The sequence below is a fragment of the Scophthalmus maximus genome, chromosome 11, assembly GCF_022379125.1.
Source record: "Scophthalmus maximus strain ysfricsl-2021 chromosome 11, ASM2237912v1, whole genome shotgun sequence".
Taxonomy (NCBI): domain Eukaryota; kingdom Metazoa; phylum Chordata; class Actinopteri; order Pleuronectiformes; family Scophthalmidae; genus Scophthalmus; species Scophthalmus maximus.
Window position 1 is genome coordinate 12934529 of NC_061525.1, and position 17126 is coordinate 12951654.

At 42.3% G+C, this 17126-nt stretch overlaps 1 protein-coding gene across 3 annotated transcripts in view; it reads left to right on the forward strand.

The window, feature by feature from the left end:
• sipa1l3 (signal-induced proliferation-associated 1 like 3) overlaps positions 1–17126 on the forward strand; it is a 58654-nt gene that overhangs the window by 11931 nt on the left and 29597 nt on the right. For 2 of the 3 annotated variants that reach the window (XM_035621646.2, XM_047335841.1), the window contains exon 2: positions 13924–14008. The gene's annotated coding sequence lies outside the window, so the exon portion shown is untranslated. Of the gene's footprint in view, positions 1–13923; positions 14009–14080; positions 15817–17126 lie in introns of those variants that run through there. The other variant, XM_047335842.1, reaches the window with a different exon arrangement.

Below are 17126 nucleotides of genomic sequence, written 5' to 3' on the forward strand. Positions count from 1 at the left end.
GGTGCTGGCAGACAGAAGGGGGAGAGGGAGGGGGAGGAGCAGGGTGATTATGAGACTTGGGGTGTGCTTTAACCCACTTAGCACACCATCTCAGGGTCTCCTGCCAAAACGGTGAGCTTAGTGCTTTTAATCCGCTCCCCAGAGTGAGCTGATAGTTTGTTGCTTGCGGCTGCTCTCATCGTACTGCCTAGAAATATTATCTTCATGAGGATTTTTTTTTTATCCTCCCTTCACAATTTTTGATTCTTCATATCAGCAACAATGTTTTTTTTGTCTTATGGGTGGACGCATAATAGCCTGGGTCGGTGCATCTTGAGGAGTTTGTAAGAGTTGTGTATTTGAGTTGTCAGGCAGTTTCCTGCTCATAAACACACCAGTGAAGCGGCCCTGCTGTGGTATGAAGTGAGGCTCTCTCTTGGCCCTTCCAGCGCTCGCAGACAGGCATGTTTATTTGCCCCCCTCCGAACTGGTTTGTGCTGGGCTGGCCTCTGCCCCAGGGGCCTGACTACGGTCCAGTTTGAGCTCCAGCAAGTCCTCATCCTCTCCCAGTTTACTGCCAGGACCACATGTCTGTTTTCTCCACACAATGCTGGGCTGCCTCTCTTAATAAAACGGGATCATAACGCCACGTTCCTTGCATTCTTGCCCCCCTTATTTTTCTTACATGCATGGATGGGTTGCACTGCAAAATGTACATGCTGATAATGAAACTTAATTGTGCATAATGCTTTTAGTGGAACAGACTGAATGTTCTCGAGTTTTAGATCGGTTTATATGCAAATATTGTGCATTCACATCATAGCAGATGTCCACTCAACATTTGAAAGTTGTGGAAAGTGGAATAGCAGAGGGACAGAAGGAGGAGGGGGAGGGTGGAGCAGGAGCAAGTGAAGGCTGATTCAGTGGTGGGGTTGTGTTGTTGGAGCAGCAGCGCTGTCACTGTAGGTTTATGTCAGGACTCCCCCCCTCCCCTGTATAGAGCAGAGACGAGTCATGGCAGAATCGGGGTCAGCCATGCTTCCTCAGATGCTACCCGGTCCTTATTCTATCCCTCTTTCCCCTGAACAAACTCTCTCCCCCTTTGTGTCCTGTCTCATATTTGTCAACCCTCTATCAAACCTCCTTTAAATCAATGTTTTTTTTCTCCCCTCACTTTTTACAATATCCCTCCTCATGTACTGCATTTAGTACTCACCCCATATAGTACTTGAAAGAGGGAATCCAAAACTAACCATCTACATCTCTGAAGAAGCAGGCCTGCTCTGCGGCTGTAGGGCAGGGCCTGGCCCGGCCTGGCATGGTCCGGTTGGTTAAACAGATGGCTCAGTAAGGCCAGTGTAGTGGGAGGGAAGGGCAAAGCAGAAAGACTTTAAACCATCTGGGCTCCTAGTGACACTGTGACAGCTACTCTGTCCATACCTCGATCAGAGTAGCTGCCTTCTAGTAAAAACTGTTTTTCTTGCAGAAAACAATGTGAATAAAAGATCATCTCACAGGTAATTAGAGCTACAATGATGGATTCATTAACCAGTCAACGGAAAATAAATCTATTTTGATGAATTCCTGGAGTCATTGAAATGAATACTTCTCCTTAGGATCCTTGAAACTCTACTGGGCATTTTCTGCCATTTTATAGACCCGACAGCTCCTTGATTAATCAACAAAAGCATATGCACCTTATTAGAAAGTTTATCAAACCAAATATAACGTGTTAACTTGTGAGCTTTAGAGGTGTTAGTGGGTGGGCTTTGTTACCTTTTAACAGAGTTAGGCTAGTTTTTCCCCCACGTTTCCAGTCTCTGTGCTAAGCTAAGCTAGTCAACTGCTAGTGTTAGCCTCACATTTACTTTACATTCATTAGTGGTCTTATTCTTTTCATGAAATTCTCAACAAAAAAACTGTTTAGCTCATTTCCTAAAATCTTCCTAAAAATTACTTATTCTAATAACGAGGTGTTGCTACAATTCCTTAACTCTCAGGTGGTCTATTTGTCCTTCTTCTTGTAGATCTTGTAAAATTTCAGGATAAAGCTACACAGACTGAGTTTGCTTGCGAAATAACCTTTGGTTAAGCTTGGTTGGTGTAGCATGCATCTGCCAAATCAGACATCCTGGATTCTAATGTATGAGTCAATTTAGAGGTGGTTGCAGTTTATCAGAAATTACAAGCTTGTCCAAACTAGTCACTGTCTGAATCACTGCCGAGAGAGCAGTTAGCCTTTTCTTTTTTTAAAGAAATGTGGAAGTAACAGTTTCACTATTTATTTATTTTTTAACTGAAACAGATTGGGTGGCTTTGTGTACTCTAGCATTTTGAGCCTAAGTCCAAGGTGATTTGTTCGAGCACAGCGAAGAAGCCAAGCCAGCCCCTCAGTCAATATTTGCCTCTGTGAGTAACAGCCGCTGGCAGGAGAACAAACTAAAAAGGTCTGGCAACTTTTTCCGGAGGAAGGGGATCACTACAGACTCACAGACAGAGGTGTAGAGTTTCTCCTCTGTCAGTGGTACACCTCCTACATGTTATATTGAGTGTGTGACACCTGTTCTTCATGTTCTCCAGGTCTGTGTTCATAAAAAGCATCAGAGCAAAACCACAGCATTAAGTGGTTAGTGGGAGACTGCAGCAGAAGCTTCATTAGATGCTCAAGCATAGAGCGCCCGTGTGCATGTGTGTGTGTGTGTGTGTGTGTGCGTGCGTGCTGCTGTTGTGAGATGCCATCAGCAAACAGCTTGGACACAGGCCTCCTAGGGAGAACTGGATGCTCTACTGTTTGTCTTCCTCTCTTTGTGTATCTCTCTCTCTCAGCTCTGTCCATCTGGCAGGGAGAACGAGAGTAATGAACAGTAATACACAGGTGGGAAGAGCAGCCAGGACGACACAAAAGAAATGTCAGGACAAGACAGCAGACGAGGAGGCGACTGCCAACAAAAACTGGAGAAACAAATATAGAAACAGAGATACTAATAAGCAGAAAGGTGTGGACTGAGGGTAAAAGTTTGTGCGTTTCTACAAAACATGTGGCACATAAAGCGTCCGTCTTATTAACAAGACCTGCTTCCACTGAGGCTTTGAAGGAAGCAGCACCACCCCGGTCGCTGAACACTCCCCACCCAGTCCAACTCAAGTTACAGTATGAAAATCTTTCGAGAGTTTTAGTTTTATTTCCTGTATATTTCTTCTACTTGCAGCAGAAAGATGACCTGGGTTTTATGAAAACAGTTTCTGTTTGTCAGAAGGTTATTGTGTATGTAGGCCAACATGCTGTTGTTATGACTGAGGAAGAAAAGAATTGCTACTCTTTGCCCTTAGAGGTGCGCAGTGACTCATGCCGTTGAAAACCTGATTGCCTGGTTTGCTCAAAGTCCTCCTTGCTGTGTCGTGCATGCTGCAGCGATGAAGTTGTATTTCCTGTTCAGCCAGGACATCTTACAGCCGGTGGCTTTGTTTGGGGCTTGTCTCTTTGGGCTGTTTCAACGTGTTTACATGAAACTGTGACGTGAAAGAGAAAAATTAAAAAGTCATCTCTTTCAATGATGAACACTGCAGTGTGATCACCTTTGTAGGACCAGCTTCTCTCTCATGGCTCTGTCATTCCAGCTCACCAAATTTCAGACGAGGGCAAACTTCAGTCAGTCAAAATGTGCTGTCGTGGCTGTAAAATCATAGAGGATCATATTTTGGGGGTTCCCCAAAGCATTCCTCATCCTTGTATATTCCATGTTCCTTGCCTGTGTTTCCTGTTCAACATTTCCAAGTCTGCGGCTCCCCTGCCTTTTCTGACTGTCTGTCAAATAACCCAGAAATTTCTCACCAGCCTGACCACAGAAGCAGACAGAAGAGATGTAACTCAGGCTGTTCGGGTAATTGTGAAATTTTTGACTCTTTCCTATAGTGCACTGAAACGAGAGTTTGTAGTAAAGCAGTTGTGAAGTGTGGATTTTTGGATATGGCACAACCATGGACCTTTCTCTCTTATTAACTGGGACTGTGGCAATAAATATTGAAAAACGTTTTAAACTTAGTGCTCAGGCTTTACCGAAAGGTACCAGCCTTTGGCCCCACTCTAGAGGAGAGGGAGGAAAAGGGAGGAACAAGGGAGTGGTAGATGTGTTTTTTATTTCCTCTCGCAGCTCTCGGCCTGCTGCTGCTGCTGCTCAGCTCACCCTGTGGTGGATCGAAGGGGTCTGGATCAGGATCACCTCAGGACAGCGTGGAGGGGTGGGGTGAGGTTTGTGCCATCCGCCTGAGGCGAGGACAGCAGAGCGGCGTTTAAAAGCCGAGATTTCTCAAGAGTAGTTCAGTTTACTACATATTTTTACAACCCTTTCCCCTTCAGTCAGGCAGTTTCTCCACATTACAGCGAGGGCAGACTGCGACTGCCTGTACCCACCAGAGTCTATAAGCCTTATGTCAGCTGCTCTTTATGGTCAGTATTTCCACCATGTGAGTGAGTTCTGCTGTTCAGATCAAGTTGTTCTTTGGCAGTGCAGCTTTTTGTTTATGAGTGTCCCATATTTACATTATGGTACATGTGTACATGTGCTCTTAAAAAACAGACTCGGGGACCAATTTTTTATTTTTTATTTGGCTTATTGTGCCAGTTTCCCCTTCGTATGAGCTTTGACTGAACAATTGAATGCGTTAATGCCATGAAGGGGACTGGGGAAATTTGACCCCCATTATATTAAAAGGATGTTCAAGGTGACAGCAAACATCAAAAATAAATGCACTCAAGGGCTTGAAGTTTCTCTGAATCTACAAGTACACAAGATTGTAACTATTTCTGCTTCAACATCGTTTTAAATGTCAAACGCTGGATGGACTGGGATCTAAAGTCTCCACTAAAGGTCCCTCCAGGCTGATCCACATCAAGTATCATCCCTGCTCTCTGCCACTATTGGCTGTCGCACCCGGTCTATTTAAATTGATTATTGAATTGATTAGCTTAGCGTTCGTTACTAGCTACTCTGGTAACTAACGAGTAAACCTTTGTAACTTTCTAGCTCCTGCATGTTCAAAAGTTAGGTCCACAGGGCGCTTTGCGATGAAGAGCGGCCCATGTGATTTTATTTTTCAAGATACAATATTGGATCAGGACCAAGTGGTCGTTGGAACTGTTTTCAAACTTTTTATTGAAACAAAACATAGAAGCTTCTTGGGCTGAAAGTTTTCATGTACCTTAATAGATTTTACAGTTTGCACAACTTAAACCCATTTTCTTGCTCTGAGATTAATTTGACCTTACAGAATTTCACCCACTGTATCCAAAGACTTTCCCAAACTTTGTGTTGACCCAACCTCTGACTGTGGTACAAATCCAGCCACAGTACATACTGTCTGATTAGAAAACCCCAAAAGTACTCCATCATTTCACAGGCAGTGTATGGAACCGTCGGGCACTATCTCTGACCGCTATCTCTCCTCCCTGCCACATTTTCCCACCAGCTGAGCTTATCTGGGCCATACAGCTACACAAATGCAAAGTGGAGGCAGCTGCACTTGTCGTTTTTCAAGCCATTAGACTTTTATCATAAATCACATCGTTAGAATCTTGACCTTTTTAGCCAAGTACAAACTTTGAGCTTGTACTCACTCTGTGAGAGTCTTTTAATTCTGTAGAGACAATGACTGAGGGGAAAATGATCTGCAGCAGTCAGGTTTGTCTCTGAGAGCTCATTTATTCCTTTGGGAGCTCATAGAATAAGGTCCTAACTCTTTCTTCTTTCAGTGTCATTCAATGGAACCATTCAGGGGAAAAAATCTGAAAAAGTGAGAAGACTAGTGAAAAAGAGAGAGAGAGAGACTGGCTGGATTTGTGTCAGAGGCCTTCTTTGTTTGACCACACTGCAACCCTACACACACACACAAACACACACACACACACACACCACCATGCATCATGCAGAAGAGGTTTTAGAAAAGAAGACAGCACTGTCAAAAACTTAAACTGATGGAACTGACTGTCACTTAAAGTCCTGTCATCTCCTTCATCTTTAAAAACTTCAGCTGAGGGCAAGATGACATTATGCTCTCCCATAGCAGCATTAGTAATTATTTTATAATTATTTGAATTTAGGGCTGCAGCTAAGGTTTTTATTAATTATTATTGACTAATCTGTTATTTTTGTATTCATTATTTTCATTTCAGTCAATTGCAAAAAATGTGCATTTTAATTTCTGACAGACTAGGTAGACACATTTCAATTTGAGGGACATCAAATCCTCGTACTTGAGAAGCTGTAAATTAATTGAAGCAGCCCCAGCTTAATAAATTCTCCGCCAATCAATTAATCAGGTCCAAAGTCAGTTCATGAGCTGCAGTGTCATTGAGCAAGGCATTCAGTCAACCCTGTAGTCTGATATCTGTGTAAGGACACAGAATGTCAGAGATCAATACAGCGTGATTTGAAGTCAATAAACACTGACTGTCTTGCAGCGGCCTGTCCCCCCCCCCCCCCCCCCCCCCCCCCTTTTTTTTATACTGAATCCTTAATGTTGCCGGATCCTCTTCTTAGCCTTAAATACCCCCTTTGGCTCATTTCTGTGCCTGTACTGATTAAATAATCTGTTTTCAGTGAGGTGCATGGAGGAATGTTCTTTAGGAATGTTTTGATTGAAGCGTACCCTGTGATTGACCCTGGCTGATCCGGTCACTGGAAGTAGTGAGATGGAGTCTTAAGACTGCTGCTTGGCTGGGAGTCTAATCTGGGGGACGAGGTGGTGGTGGGTGGGGGGGCTGTTGAATGAGAGCCTACATCTGTTTCTGTCAGGGGACGGCAGCAGCACATATATATGTTTCTCAGAGATGTACTTCAAGGACTGGAGAACAAGCCATTAGCCCCCTGTTAGGGGATCAATAATTATCACATGATCATCAGAACATGACTTTAAGACATTTTCTATCCCACCTGAGGTCTGACCGTAGAATTTCTCTGCTAGATATAGTGTTTCTACAAAAGTAAAGCTTCCGGAGGAAAGCCCAGACGCTCTCCCAGTTGTTTGACACATCTTCTCTTCTCCCTGCTGGAGGCCTCGTCCTCCTAAAGCTCCATCATCATTTAGCCTCATTAGTCTGTCAGTGACCTGGTTCGGTTACAGGAAGAACCTTGAAATAACCGACAGCTCACGCAACACACTCCTGCCCCCGCTTCCTTTGTATGGAGGCATTATTGTAGAAAAACACCTGAGAACATGCATGGCAGACTGAAACAGTGCTTTTTACATACATTGCTTGTTTAATTAACCAATTCAATGGTACAGTAATGCTTACATTTATGGGTCTGCTTATGTAATTAAAATTGTGCTGACATACAGTAATTATGAAGAAACAAAGTTCTGAGACAGACATTGTAGACATTTAATTAATTTTTTTTGCTGAGAGTTAGATGGGAACAATGATACTGCTTTCATGTCAATAAGAAGCAAGAGCCAGCTGCTAGTAAGCTTAGCATAAAGACTGAAAACAGAGGAAAACCGCTGGGCTGACTCTGAAGCTCACTAATTAAAACATTATTTCAGCTTTCAATACTTTTGTTTTTACCAACCAAATGTGCAAAGAAAAATGAGGATCAATACTAAATATTAATGTTACAATCTAGAATCAAAACTGTGTTAGAAACATTAAGCTCTATAGAAAGCCGTGGTTTGTTACCTGCAGATGGTAAAATGACCTCCTGCTGCTTAGTTGATATTTATATGATTATAATAATTGACGAATGATTACCAAGCCCTTAATAGCCATCAGATGGCTCATTTTCTTTCTTGGAAGCACTGTAGCTGACCTCAGAGTGCAACCAAATTACAACGCACAGCTTAATGATTGGTCAAAATATTTCAGGCTCATTTGAGAAAATCTGTCTCTGCTGTTCTGTCCTTTAACTTAGCGATGAGTGTTTGGAAACAGGAGCTAATCTGTTGTTTCTGCCACTTCACTCAGTTTTGCTGTCTGCTCTCGCTCTGCCAGGCAGACTGCACTTGTTGAGTACAAAAGGGGAAATGCCAGCTAATCACTATTGTGTTGGACAGATTGAATATGACAGATGTATTAACTTGGAATTACTCTCACAATCTCCCTTCAGAGCAGTCTGAGGCATCTTGTCGACAGGTGAGCAAACATTGATCCAACGTAGAAGCACATGTAACTGATATAGTTCAACGGCAGGCGTGCTTGCCCAAATGTCTCTGTATAAGGCATCAACCTTTTTTTTTTGTATGCAATGATTAATCATAGCAAGAAAGTCTGTGTCATCCAGCTGCAGGGAGCAGTGACCAGGTAGAGAGATCATGGATGAGCCTACTATCGGGAAGTACTTTAAACAGACAGCCTTTGTTTATTTTTGTTCACCTAATTGAAAAATGTCACTATATTAAGCTCAATAAGTTCTGCATCATTCAGATCATGTGCTAAGTTTAATGTGGGTCTTCCAGCCTGATTGGTTTCCAATGTACACAATTATACACAAATACATTGCAACTGAACAAGAATGGACAGGACAGGCATTTCCAGACAGACAGACAGTCATTTCAATAGCAAAGTGATGAAGGTAAAGCTAAGAAATTGTTCATAATAATAGATTTAAAAAAGCAAAAGTAAAAACACACAAGAAGATACAAGACCATCACCCTTTGCTCTAGAAGATGAGCACGGCTGAATTATTTATACTTTAAATATTTTACTTCAGCTGTGCGTGTGTGTTTTCCTCAATGGTCCCTATGCACACCCGGGTTAATCAGTGTGGAGTCCGCTGTTCTCCCCTTAAATGTCTCTGTGGGAGCTGCAACAGCTGTGGCGGAGTAGGTCACCCAAAGGATCCACTACTGAGTGTGCGCGCACACACTCACACTCACGGCCAAGCATCCATGGCGACAGAGGTCAAGAGCAGGGTTTGGTGCATGTAGCTTGATTTCCTTAACTTCTCTCTTCTGTATGTTTTTACACTGTGAGCCATCAGGTCAGCATCTTTATTGTAATCTGTATTTCTATACTGTTTATTTGGATATTACTATACAATACTTACTTGTGAACAGTGTGACGATGGACGTCAGAGTGACTCGTCAACGCTTAAGTCTTGGGATTTATAACACAATAGATTAAATGTGGAATATCATCACAATCATCTTCACACTGTCCCCTTCACAGCCAAGATACATGTGTTAGTCCTGTCATAAATGTGCCTTGTGGCCTCAACTTGGATCAAAGAATCAGAGAAGCTGACAGAAAAGCCTCACATTTGAGGAGAACAATTTTTGTTTAAAAATGACTAAAATAATTATTTGATTATAGTTAATAGTGATTGCAGCAGCTATATTATTCAAAAACACATACTCACAAAAACACAAATGTATGACCAGGATATATACGCTATACCTTGTTTTATTGGACTGAGCGGCTCTGAGTTGAGGCCTTTTCTTAGATACTCATAAAGTTATTATTGAGCAAGGTCTGAGTTTTTTGTTTTTTTTGGTGGTTGCTTCATTAAGTAAGTTCCAGCTGTACAGCTAACTTCACCTTTTAAACTCCTCTGCTAATCCTCCTTACTTACTCTGTCACTAGGTTCAAACTCTGCAGAATGTAATTGAAAAGCCTCTTCATACAGCTGGCTCTGGAGCTCGGCATATGGCTGCTTAATTCAGCACAGATAGTGTCTAAGATGACCATCTATAGAAAATGTGAGGAATTTGCTAGACTGGAGTATGCCACGGAAACAAAAACAAGTAACAGATGCTGGAAGTCTGCTGATGAGTGCACTTTTACAGCCCTAAGCTTTTTTCATGTCTTTGAGGAGTTTAGAGCCCATTCAGACGTGCTTTGATGCTCTCGTAGCACGTGGTTGTGAGTAGCCTACAGAGACAGAGCGAGGGGAGATGACCACAGGGGGAGAATGCCGAACATTTCACAGACAGAAAAGTCAAATTAAGAAACAGAGCGATCCACTGCGGCAATTTGGACAGAGCTCAAAGTTGCAGTGAAGCCCATGCGGTGTGTTGTGTGTGTGAGTCTGCTGCAGTAGCAGCACCCACACCAGGCTGCAGAGTGACCAACTGTTGGCCATGTTCTGTGGATTACTGTGCTGCTGTGTCTTATTATGTTCTGCACAGCAGCTCTCAGGTTGTGTCCTGGCTGCCTGCGGCCCACCGCCTACATCATACATCTTCTTCTTGGTGCACCTTCCCGTTCCCATGGCAACCAGCCCCAGCGTAGCGATCAAACAGCAACAGCCAAATGGTTTTGATGGAAGGAGCTCTGTGTACTGCATATGACTTCATCACTGTATTTTCACCTTACGTTAAAGCTCACAGCCAGTCGATGTAAAAATCAAGAAACGTCTGATTTCTTTGGAGTCAGTTAATTGTTTTTGTTTGAGGTGAGGATGCTCTGATTGTTCTCAAACCAACGCTGTAGAAATCCTGAAATAATCACAGCCTGAAAAAGTTTTGATGGATGGCAGTAAACATGGTGTTTGTTGACTCAAGTAATGCATGTGCTTGCTTTGGAAATTCCATCGAGCTGAGGACCAATCTCATTTTTAGAATAAATCTTCACTGGTATTGATCAGCTGCTAATCAATCAGCTTGATTCACTCACAGTAGTGATGCTTGTCGAGCACTCTGTCTGGTTTCATTATGCTGCTTCTCTATCATTTTGAGACACTCCCACTCATCCAGATTTTATCTTACTGAAGATCTTTACAGCAGGAAAGAAAATTTCATTCACTTAGGAGGAACTTAGCACAACAGTCTTTTTTTTATTATTATCGGTGAGCAAAACTATTGCTCTGTTTCAATTGAAATAAGATGAGGCGGTGAGAATCACAGGCGGGAGACCGAGGTGTGCAGAGTAACTGAGATGTGAGAGTGATGAAAGTGTAGTAGTCCCCACCCCTGTGTGTTGGAGTGTGAATGGGGCTGCCCACCCCTCAGTGCAAGGGGTTCCCTCTCTCTCCTGCAGCATGTGAACGAGTTACACTCTCATGTAACATGGAGATATGGAAAATATGTAGAGAACACTGAAGTGAGAGGTGATTAATATCAGTCTGTGCAGTTTCAGTGTCAAAGTAAAAACGTAAACGGTTCATATTTATGCATTTAGTGACAGTAGCAATTTTTAACAATATAATATTCCAAGATTAATGAGATTATTCTGGATTTCAAGTGCCATATGTATTAAGTCTTTTATAAATGGATATTTCAAGTGCTATTAAGGTGGAATTTACCTGCTTTTACACCAGCTGATATGGACATCAGATCTCCAGAAGTACAGAGACATGATGGATAAACTCAGTGGATAAAGGCCTTGTTGTACATTTGGAAAATATTTATCGGCTACATGTTTTAAAGATTTGAGAGGTTGTTGTTTTGACTTCATGCAACATTTTCTCTGATGCCCAGACCTGAAAGTAGCGGAGCACCAATTCACAGATATTGTTGGAACTTTCTCCCCTTTAGAAAAAGGCCTGCTGCTTTTCAACTCACAGTGTGTGAGAATACTTCAAGGCCGAGCTCTGGAGGAGGACTGACACAGTAAATGCTCTGAAATATTCATGCATCTGACTTGTGACAGTAATCCCATCTTAATCACAACATAATACCAGTGATGGTGAAGGCACAGACGCCTGCAGACTCTAACACAGCCTCTCTCTTTATCCCATCAGTGGTGGCAGGCAGCTCTTCTTCTGTAATGATGATACCGCAGGTTTATTTATTTATTTATAGAATTATTTATGCTGAACTCACGGTCCTTCTGAGTCCCACTTTCCTGACATACTGTATGTATGTACACATAGAGGAAGTAAATACACAACAGACTTAACTGAACTCCCAGTCTCACCAATTCAACTTTCCATCTGGCACGGGTCTGCACGGCTTCATGAAAAAGCTTCTCTGATGCTTGAGTGGTGGTGTTTGTGGAGCCACAGAGGTCATTTGTCTTCATCCTCGTGTCCACTCTTCCTCTGCAGTGTGTGTGAGACATTTGCTGTGACACAAACATTTATGAGACCCACAGGACTTTACAGGTTGTCGCTGTCACAGATCCACGGCCTTTCAGAGACATGTTGTGATGTCAAAGAAAATGTTTTGGGGGGGAAAAACATGGCCCAGATACAGGTACTTTAGGAATAGCAGCAATGCCACAGATAACAGCTCTCTGATCCTCACACCAAACATTTAAAGCGTAGTTTGTGTCACAGGGGTGATGGTTTACCCTGGGGGCAGTTTGTGGCATTGTAGTTTTGTGCTGTGTGTGGGTGTGGTTTACGATGTATGATTCCCGTCTCTCTTGTTGAGCTTCTGCCCAAATTACAAATGACATGTGTAGCTGTGACTTGTGAGTCAGGTGTCGACTGGCCTCTGAGGAAACCTATTACTGCCTCACGGGTTCAAATCTCCAGAAAAGAATTTCCAGAAATAACACATATATTAATATATATTAAAATGCCCTTATATCTGCTTACAAATACATTATATATCATATCATATGTATAAGCTCAGACATTTATGAAATTTTCTGTTTACACAATGTTACATGCTACTATTTTACATTAATGCTCAAATAAGAGTGTGTGAATGTAACTCATTTAGTTTTCATGAGGTGTTTTAATTTAAATGTTTGTTTTTGTGTGTACATTTTAGTGCGAGTAGGACACAGCAACTATGATTATTGTCAATTATTGATTAATCCGCAGATTATAATACCAATATCATTACAGAATAACTTTTGGTCAATAGACCAATAGTTGCAGCTCAAAGTGCTTATGAACTTGTGTTTGCTTGAGATTTGATCTCACTAATATGTGTGTCCTTGAGTGTGATAACGGCTACATACTGTGCCTGCACACAGACTGGGTGAGGCCCCGCGTTTGTGGTGCAAAGTCTACTGTTCTCTACCATGGTTGGGACGTTTTCATTTACAGTTTAATTTCATAATTAGAGCAGTGGATTGAAGCTTGAGCCTTAGATCCGTGCAGAAAATAGAAACTCACACAATAGCTGACCCTTGTCCAGCCGTGCTCTCCCCCTCTGCTAAAGACAGTGTTGTTTTGCTTGGCAGGATAAGTGGACCCTGATTGATCGGTATTGATTGGAAATGTATTTTTCAGACAGTAATGGGCCTCCCCCTCAGGACATTATGTCTGCTGATTCCCACCAGCCCCCTCCTCTGGCCCCACTTCGCCCACTCTTTATGTCCTACTTGTACTTTAGGAGCCCTTCCCCCTGAGCTCAGGCACCTCGACCTCCAATCATAGTGTGCAGCCTCCTTCACTTTGACTCCACTCTTCCTCTGTATTTCCATCCATCCATGTTCAAAAAAGGGTTGAAAGTTGGATGTGGAAGATGGTGATGGAGACAGAGGTTGATGGAGACAAACGTTCGGGGACAGAGATTTGAGGTTCAGCTGTTTGTTTGTTTTTGTTTTTTATGCACAATGTTTCTGGTTCAGTATTTGATCTGAAATTAAAACCACATCCATTTTTGCAAAGACAGATGTGGTGTTTTTTGCTTTGTGTGTATGCAGCCGGTCTGTGTGTATGCAAATGTGTTTACAGTACAGATAGACCACCTCAGGCCTCTTTGTTCAGACTCCTCTCAAACAATAGAAGTGACTGCGTGGAGGATCTGATGAGCATGGAACTGAATACAGCTGCTATGCTGTAACACACACACACACACACACGCATGCACACATGCCCTAAATTATTACTGCCACTCACAGATTATGTGAAATGCAAAAGGTTAAAAACATCAATATGGCACATTTGCCGAGACAAGCCTATAAAAAGAAATCCCAGTGGTTCTTGTATGTTATGTGTCTGTTTACACCTCATACAAAAGCAAAAAGTATTTTTAATAACTGTCACAAATGAAGTTTAGAACTGAAGGAGCTGAACTGTGTCCAACTTCATGTCCATATCTGTTTTTCTACAGGGTAAATACTGAGCTTCCAGTTCCTGAACTGTGACATCAGACCTCACCACACCTGTTTCACCTGCACAGCTAAAGTCAGAACAAGGTAACGTTTGCACCTACTATGTTGTTGTGTGTCTGTCGTTGTGCAATTAATCCTTCATCAAACCATTGTGTGTTTACAGTTGTAATGTGAGGCTTGTTTGTACAGCTCTATCAGAGTGTAATACGGGGGCGCTGTGGCTCAATGGGAAGAGTGGGTCATCCACTAACCAGACAGTCAGTGTTTTGATCCCCAGTTCTTTCAATCTGATTGGCGAGGTCTCGTAGGACAAGACACCAACCCAAAATAATAATTATTATTATGACGTGATAGAAAAAGCGCTGCGTATAGAAGCGCTGTATGAATGTGTGAGGGAATGAGTGGCGATAAAGTGCTTTGATTGGTCGATAAGACAAGAACTGGGCTATATAAATACAGTCCAATTAACATTTAACAGGATTTTTATCCAACATTTCTTTTGGGTCAATTTGATCCGTTTTCTTCACAAACATTTCTCTGCTCATCACTGAAATCAGCAAAACACTGTGTGCGAGGGACCGAACAAATAATTAAAAACAATAATCAATAGTTTAATATATCATCAAAAAAATATTCGCAGGTATTTCAACTCTGATTGTATTAGTATAGTGTGGACCGTGCTGCAAACAATGAGCAGGATTCCTTTAGCTATAAAGGAATATATTGCGTGCGTGCGTGCGTGCGTGCGTGCTTAATGAGTCTTGCTGTTTTCACACAAACCCCCTGGTCTTCCTCATCTTGAACTGTGTCAGTGTCATGGGACGGCGGAAAGACAAACAGCACAGGATTCAGCAAAACAATGTAGACGGAAACCAATGGAGACAATGACAGTGAGGTCAGGAGGGTCTGGGCGAAAAGACAGTGGAAGAAAGTGACTACACTACTTTTAATACAAAACACACCTTCCCACAGGTGCAAGCCTGCAGCTCTGCTTTTTATTTTCTTTGGCTGACTTAACGGAAACAAGGTTCTGTGTTGCTAATTGTACACACCTTTCAAAATGTTCTGTAATGGCCAATGTTATTTTCTGTGTAAGATTCACTTCAGTTTTCTTTTTAATTCATCTCATCTTCTGGCTCTAACTTCTGAATGAGGTGAGGTGCTGCTGAGACCCGATGCCCTGTCCTACAAGAGTCATGGTGGTATGAATTAATGCCTCTGTGTGGCTGCCAGAGCTGTGTTGTGTTGTATTACAGTGTCGCGCTCTGCTCTGCTCCTGTCAGCCGTCTGCCAGTCATATGTACCACCATCTGTTCTTCTAACCAGCTCATAATGTCGCTCGCACTCTGTCATTGTTTATTTAAATTAAAATATTTAGCAGAACCTGTTGCTGATGTTTAATGTCGTCTTGTTACACAAGTTGCTGTTTGCATTTTTATAAGCATTTAGATGCTTTTGGTCTATGTATAATACATAAATGTGTTCATGCTGCCAACATCCCTGCTGCAGATATAATTAGACTCTGCTGTTTGGCACTGACAGAAACGGAAACGCATGTCTGGTCAATCCCTCCTCATCTCTGTTCCTCTTCCATTTGTGACGAGCTCTCAGTAACATTCCACGCTGATCTCAGGTCTGTCCGCATTGCTGTGGCATAGCAGTAAGCAGCAGCAGTGACACCTCCTCCACGTCGAGAACACTCATTCCTCTGGAACCTGCACTCCTGTGCTAACTCTGTCATTACAACCATCTAACCAGTGTAATTACCAGCCTCCGTGTGTGTTTGTGGTGCACGGGCCAAGCCTGCATCATGCAGGGCAAGTCGGTGTGGGCGTTGGGGGAGAGGGAAAGAACATGACTGGATACAACCCAGAGCTAACTAATTACTATATGTGAGTAATTAACAAGCATTAAATGTTTGTGCTTTTATCCACTGAAGTCTGCACCAAAGCTGGATGTCTGCCCAATTCTTGCTGTTGCTGATGAAGATTTATTCTTTCTTTCTTATGTGTTTTTGTCCAGATCCTTATGTAGTCATCAAGCATATTTTATAATGCGGTTGATTGGCTTAAAAAGAAGTTGCACTCTTTGAACACACCCAAGCCTCCTGCTCCCCGCTCTATCTCACAACACAAAATACTTTTCTGTCAAAATCTGAATATTTTGTTTTCTGATACCATATTTTGGCTCCTTTTTTCTTCTGTATTATCTGCTGAGATTTAGATAGCAGCCCATCATACCTGAGATATATATATATATAATATCATTGTGGACTGGCACATTTGTGATCACATTAATTTACTTACTGCCCTTTGCCATACGTTATGACCGTTTTACCTTGTAATCTCATGCACTTATTCAACTTATAAGAAAAAGTTGCTATAAGAAAACTGACTTGTAGAGTTACAGAGAAAGAAACTGTATGCTTTGCATGGCTTGACAGAGCTTTATAGAGCTTTGTACCTTAGCACAACTTTATTGTTTTGGTTCACTTCTGCTACTATCTAAGTATCATTGTTGGCTGCCGGAGGCAGCGGTTTTCAGCTACAAAGCTCCAACAACTCACCGTACACCACCTGCTCGACACCAAAGTTAGCGACCTCCCATGAATATAGTGGAGTATTCACTAGCTAAAACCCAGATGTTTATATTTGGTATGGACCAAAACCAGAGCTAAAAGGAGAGTGAATATTGAACTAATCAGGTGACCAGAAACATTCCAAATTATCAAAACTGTTGCTCTGTAACGGTTTTAATGGTTAATATTCAGAAGTTGCGAGAAAGTTCACACTTTACTTTGGTGTGCAACCAAATACAAGTAAAACTTACAACGGCGTCAGCTGTTCTCTGTGTAGTGCATACCTCCACACAAGGATGTCAGCATTGTCAAAGTGAATGTGTTAGCATATTGACGTTAGTATTCACCTCAAAGCATCACTGTGCATTAGTGCAACTTCGCGGAGCCTCTAGCTTGGATGTCAACAGTCTTGTTGTGTTGATATTGTGGGAAACATCACAATCTCACATGTCAACTCGTCTCACGAAGAAAAGAAAAAAACACCCTTCCCAGTCTCTATGTGTCACCCCGTGGCTGTCTATTAAACCTGTGTATGTTCCTCGCTGATGGGCTATGTGCTGACAGAAGTCACCACTAAAGAGCAAACCACACTCTCTCCATTGCCTCTCTCATGAGACACCTCAG